This window comes from Myotis daubentonii, chromosome 15 (assembly GCF_963259705.1).
Source record: "Myotis daubentonii chromosome 15, mMyoDau2.1, whole genome shotgun sequence".
Classification (NCBI taxonomy): Eukaryota; Metazoa; Chordata; class Mammalia; order Chiroptera; family Vespertilionidae; genus Myotis; species Myotis daubentonii.
The window spans coordinates 39169101-39175703 of record NC_081854.1 but is presented as its reverse complement, the minus strand read 5'-3'; positions in this window follow the sequence as shown (position 1 = coordinate 39175703).

Genomic DNA, 6603 nt, shown 5'->3' with positions numbered 1-6603 from the left:
GGTACTGATTAAGCAAGCATTTGCTGGATGCCTCTTTTGCAGCAGCAATAAGTACTATTGTGGGTCCTGGGTTTTTACATGACATGGTCAGGGAAGGTCTCACTGAGGAAGTGATGTCTGAGCAGGAAGGTGAGCGGGCAAGTGGAGTGGGTCCTGTGGGTATCTGGGGAGATGTGCATGGGCAGAGGGAATGGTGCATGCCGGGGCTATGAGGGGGACTGAGCTTAGTGTGTTTGGGAGCATCTGGAGGCCAACATGGAGGAGGAACACAATGAGGTGAAGAGGGAGGGAGATGATATGGAAGGCTTGCTGGCGACTCAGTCAAGTTGGGCCTTGTCTATCTAGTCTGAATAGAGTTCTGGGTACAGGACCTGGCACACAGCAAACACTCAGTAAATGTTGGCTATCACTTATGATGATTCATTATTCCCAGTCTTCAGTGAGGGAAACTGAGCTGTGTGAGTCACTTAGAACAGGGGTTTATAATCCATTAAGTGTTTAATAAATGGTCCTTATCATTTATTATTACTGCTGCTCTTATTCCCAGGCCACAGATGAGGAACTCCAAGGTGTGTGTGTTTCTCTTCGAACAGAGGTTTTTATGCAATAAATGCTCAATAAATGGTACTTATTATTTATTATCCTCATGACTATTCTTGATATTCCCGATTTAGAGATGAGGAAAATTGTGGCAGTAAATGTAGACAGTAAGCCCACAGTAAATGTTGGGTCTCGCCATTGTTGCTATTATTACCCCAGGTGCACAGATGAGGCCCAGGAGGCTTAAAACCTTGGTTTTAATGCCAATCTTCTGCCCCACGGACACTGCGCACCTGCTGTAGGTGAGCCTCCAGGAAACTTTAGTGTCTTCTTCATTATCCTCTCTGTGGCACACAAATGAGGATGGCCTGATACTCCACAGACATAATCACGCTTCTCCTCGGATTCAAATCCTGGCTCACTGGCTGAGTGTGGCCTCAGGAATTGTTTAATGTCTCCCAAACTCAACCACCAAGTTTGTAAAATGGTCTTCCCAACTGCGCAGAACTTATACACCTGACCAACTCCCCACTCCTCCAGAAACCTCCTCTGAACCCCTAGATATGCTACATTGCCTCTCTGTGGTGCAGTACAGGAGACAGCTGGTGCGTGGGATTGTCTCTCCCCGACTGGACTGACTCTGAGGTGGATGGACATGTCCACAGGGCACACACACAAAGATCTGCACCCCGATCCCTTCTCTGTACATGTATCTCAATTTGTGGATGAACAGATCACATAGTCTTGCACTTCAGAAAATGATAGAAAAAGTGGATTTGCAGGATGTTTGGAAATTCTCAGTGAAACCAGATTTCTTAAGTAGCTCGAGCAAAAGCGTTGAATTTATCCCCTGAACAACTAGATTAGCATCAAGTTTCTTCTAATGCCATTAGCAAGAGGCTCAAAATGCATACACTGCAAAATTACCAGGCTTCCAGAATGCATTTTACATAACTGTCATGCCACCAAAACTGTTGCATGGCTGTGTAGGAGCAGGATAATCACATGTTCTTAAAGTCATATCCTACGGTTTATGTATTCATGCTGAAGAAGGATATGCCTTTGCAGGGGGGAGATGAGAGAGCTACCCTGAACCAGGGCCAAATTTAGCATCACCCGCTGTGGGACAGTTTGACCGTACCCTCTTCTTGGTGTGATGAGTGGGAGGCACACGTCATCACCCATGTTGAACTTTAATCAATAGGGAACCGACACAGTGAGGAGTGCTATGGGACAATTGCCCTGGACACGGGAAAGGCGTCACCGTCATGAAGAATAGAGAAGGCTCTAATGTACCAGTTTCCTATCCCTGTGCTAAAAAGCTACCTCAAACCTGGTGACTAACCAACACAAATTTATTCCTTACAGTCTGGAGGCCAGGCGCCTCAGCTCTGGAGGACTAAAATCAAGGTGTCATTGAGGCTATGTTCCTTCTGGAAGCTCTCGGAGAGAATCTATTCCCTACCTTTTCTAGCTGCTCAAGGCTGCCTGAAATCCTTGACTCCGATCACTCTGACCTCTGCTTCCCTCTCGCATCTCCTTCGCTGACTCTGACAATCCTGCTTCCCTTTTGTGAGGGCCCTTGGGATGACATTAGACAATCAGGAAAACCCAGCTCAAGATGTCTACACTTACTTCCTGCATTCAGTGCCCAAAACTCATTCTCAGAACTTGGCTTCTTTGTGTCTTTCAGGTTCAAATGTGAATGGACCCGGGGAGCCCAGCATTGCCAAAGACTAAAGGGTGCACCTGAAAGAACTGAGCTAGAAAGCAACCAACTGTAAAAACAGAGGAGCCAGAGGAGGGACTGAAGGGGATGCATGCAGAACAGAGCCTGCAGCTGAGAGGGTGTGGCCAAGGGACATCATTAGATTCTCCAGGTAGATAATAGTTCCTCCCTTTGGGCAGGCAATGAATAACCTGGAGCCAGACTTCCTCCCTTAGAATCCCAGCTCTGCTGCCCACTAGCTGTGTGAGATATATATATATATATATATATATATATATATATATATATATATATATATATATATATATAATTATTCAGCTGGAAAAACACACACACACACACACACACACACAAGAAAATCCTATCATTTTGGGGACAGTATAGATGAACCTTGAAGGCATTATGCTAACTGAAATAAGTCAGACAGATACTGTATGATTTCACTTATGTGTGGACTCTAAAAAAACAGCAAAATTTATTAAAGACATGTTATTCTTTTAGGAGTGACCTTTGTAATAAAATTCTTACAATGAGAAATAAAAAACAGAAAAAGTCATAGAAAAAGAGATCAGACTTCTGGTTACTAGAGGCAGGGGCTGAGGGTAGGAGGAACTGGAGGAAGGTAGTCAAGAGATAAAAGCGTCCACTAATAAGATAAATAAGTGCTAGGGATGTCATGTACAACATGATGACTCTAACTAGTGCTGCTGTGTGATGTATAGCAAAGTTTAAGGGAATAAATCCCAAGAGTTCTTATCACAAGAATTTTTCCCCTTCATTCTTTCTTTTGTCTCTATATGAGAAGATGCATGTTAGATGAACCTAGTATGGTAATCATTTCACAATATATGTAAATAAAACCAGAAAAAGGAAATTAATCCACATGTAGGACAAAGTTAAACTATTTTGTAAGCCTCTGGGAACCATTTAACAGAAAAGGCATAATCTTGCATAATAGCAGATTGACTGAATACTCTAGAAATTTGCTGATTTAGCATTTAATTCTCACAGAGCAATTACTGGGAAAATAAGTTCCGTCAAGATAATATAATTAACATTGCTACAGTATTTAGATTTTTAAAATCACTGCTGAGAAGGTAGATATGGCGGAGATAATAGATGAAATGTGTGTGTGTGTGCGCTCTGTGTATGCATGCAGCATGCACATATACATACAACATATACATGCATATACACACACAGGCACACACAGTGGTAATAAAAAGCCTTATTCTTTAAATATGTATTAAAAAGAAGGCAATAGCTGTCCCAGGAGAGGAAGAATCAACAACCAGTGGGTACCCCACAATCAAATTCACGAGAGTTGGAATTTACAAAGGACAACATGAAATTCTACTTCTCTCTCGACCAGGCCTCACAGATAAAGGTCTGGGAGAGCTGATTCAGTAAGAATTTTCCCCATTTGCCAGCTTCTGCCAGTTTCCCCAGGGTCCCTTCTGCAGGTTCTGGACTGAGGGGGCGTCCCAGAAGGTCTCATCCAGTCCTCTGAAACTGTAGAGGAAGAAAAATAATTTTTCCTTTATCCTTTATGGAGAGTGCCTGATGAGACCCCTTTTACGCTGGGCACTTTGTAAGTGGATAAGCTCATCTAGGTTAAACATTCTCCACTGTGGCCACTCTAACTTGATTCTCTTTGATAAGGTAAACCTGCTTGCTCAGCCCTCACACCAAATATATTCACCTGAGGCCTCACACTGGCCCCACTCCGGCGTTAGACCCATTCCCAGTCTGAGCCTGGACGCCATACGTTTCCAAGTCAGACCCAGTCTGACCCTGAACGCAGCAGGTGCCTACGTCTGACCCAGTCTGGCTCCTGAGGTTCCAGGCCACGCCACAGGACAAGCAGTGCTCAGTCTGAAAGCTCCTACTGCAGAGCTGGGAGCAGGATCCAGGAGCCCCCGGGGCCTTGCCCAGCACCTCCAGAGGCAGCGAGAAAGCAGCGAGCCAGGGGCTCTGCAGGTACCTGTCCTGGTTGCTTGTTGTTCCTGGGGGCCGTGGGGTGTCTCCTTTGGCTCCCTCTTCTGAGGCCAGAACTGTTAAAAGATAAACTGGGGCATATTTAAAAATGTAAGAGTTTATTTGAGCAAAAATCTATTTGAATCGGACAGCATCCCATCTAGCAGATAGAAAGGCGCTCTGAGGCGCTGTTCAAAATGAGAATTTTGAACAGAAGGTGGGAACAGGGGAGTTTACCAGGCAAAAGGCAAGTGGGTTACGCAAAGTCCCCTTCCTTTAGGAGCCTGGTGGTCCATCAGACAGAAGGCCTAACAGTGCTGCTCAGGTGGCTCCGGGCTGACTGGCTCAAGATTTCACCCCTGGTTTTGCTGAAAATGCAATCAGTTACGCCTTGGTTTGGTGACATGGGCTTAGCCTAGGCCCATTTTGGGCCTGTTGTCCTGTTTTAACAAAGGCTAGGGGCATTTTCCTTGTGAAAAAGCTAGGCTGGAGGTGACATCCTAGGCATTTGAAATGGCAGATGCAAAGTTTTCTTTACCTATCATCTAAATGCATGTAGGTTCCAAGTGTTTCTGCAGATGTTGTGAAAAATACCGCTTTTTGGTTATTGCTTTATTTCTACACCTGAAGTAAGTTTTTATTAACCAAGTGTTTCTGTGGACCTCATGAAAAATACAGCTGGTTGGTTATTGATTTATTTCTGCACCTGAAGTAAATTCTTGTTAACTATCAATCTTAAAATACTGCTTTCACTTATAAAGAGGCTCAAATCAGATGTGGTAATTCTTTCTGTTGAAGAAGCATGAGTGATTCATATATATAATTCATTATATATCCATGATTTCATTAACTTCTTGAAATAATAATGTAAATGAAAGAGGTAGATATGACAGAAACTATGAGATTCTCCTTGTAGTAGGAAAAATTCTAGAATGACGCTGTGATCCAAAGGCATGTATAATCCATCCTCTTGATTGGGGCAGGTCTGATGTATGTTACAGGATGTCACGCTGTGATTAGATGATGCTGTATGCACAGCTGACTTCATGAAAGGGTAACTAGCCTCGGTGGGCCTGACCTTTTCAGGGGAGCCCTTAACAGGGACTGCGTGCTTCCGGGCCAAAGACACTCAAGGCCTGAGAAGGATTCAATACAGGGGCGTTCTCCCTTTCTGGCTTTGAAGCTTGAGGGGGCCACATGGCAAGGAATGCGGTTGCTTCTATGAGCTGACAGCCAGCAAGGAAGTTTCTCAGTTTCATTGAATTATTAATTTTTTTTGCATCAGGCTTGTTTAACATTCATTCTGAAGGCCTGCTAGCAAATATCTCAGGCTTTGCAGCCATGTCTGTCTCTGTCGCATGTTTTCTTTTCCCCCCTGTCCTCCCCTTTCTTCCTTCTTTATTTAAAATGTAAAGAAGTCTTCTTAGTTTAAGGACTGAACCAAAAACAAACAGGTTGTGTCTGATTTGCCAGCTTCTGGTGTAAACATTCAATTAAAGTAAATTAAGGCCTAGATGGCAGTGTTGGCCGATTTCTGCAGTGTAAATACACCATGGTTGGTTTCAGGCTACCAACATGAAGTGTCTTCACTGTCAGAAAAGATACGCAGTAGTGCCCATTGTATAGTGTTTCCAAGAACAAACAATAGGAGTAAATAATCACGGGAGCATAGACAATAGAAGAATATAATGACATAATTAAGGAGGGTTGAGTTTTGAGGATCTGCTGTCCTTGTTTTTTAACATAATGAGTTTCTGTACTTTAATTTTTACTAAAGGCTGTGTTTAATAACCAACACATGTAATTCCTGAAATTCATGAGCAGGTCCTAGCACCTCAAGCACCACACTGCTCGTGTCCCAGAGGCTCCTTACACTATCTTCCTATTTTTGGATTCTTTTTTCTTTTTGCTCTTCAGATTGGGTGTTTTGATTCTTGGAATCCTCTACTCTACTGTTGAATCACTGTAGATTATTCTTTATCTCAGTGTATGCATAATTTCTGACTGGTTCTTTTTTATGTCTTTGCTTTTCTCACTAAGATCCTTGAGTAATCTTATAACCATGGTTTTTGAACTTTGTATCCAAAAGTTTGCTTGTTTTCATTTCATTCATTTGTGACATGTCTCTCCATTTTGCCTGCTTCCTTGTGTTGGTTTCTATGTATTGAGTAGAGCTACTATATCTCCTGGAATGGGTAGAGTGGCCTTGTATACTAGGTGTCCTGTAGGGCCCAGTGGCTCAGCCTCCCCAGTCACCTGAGCTGGGCACTCTAGGTGCGCCCCTGCGTGGGCTGTGTGCACAGTCTTGTAGTTGAGCCTTGATTGCTGTTGGCATCACTGGGAGGAATTGACCTCCA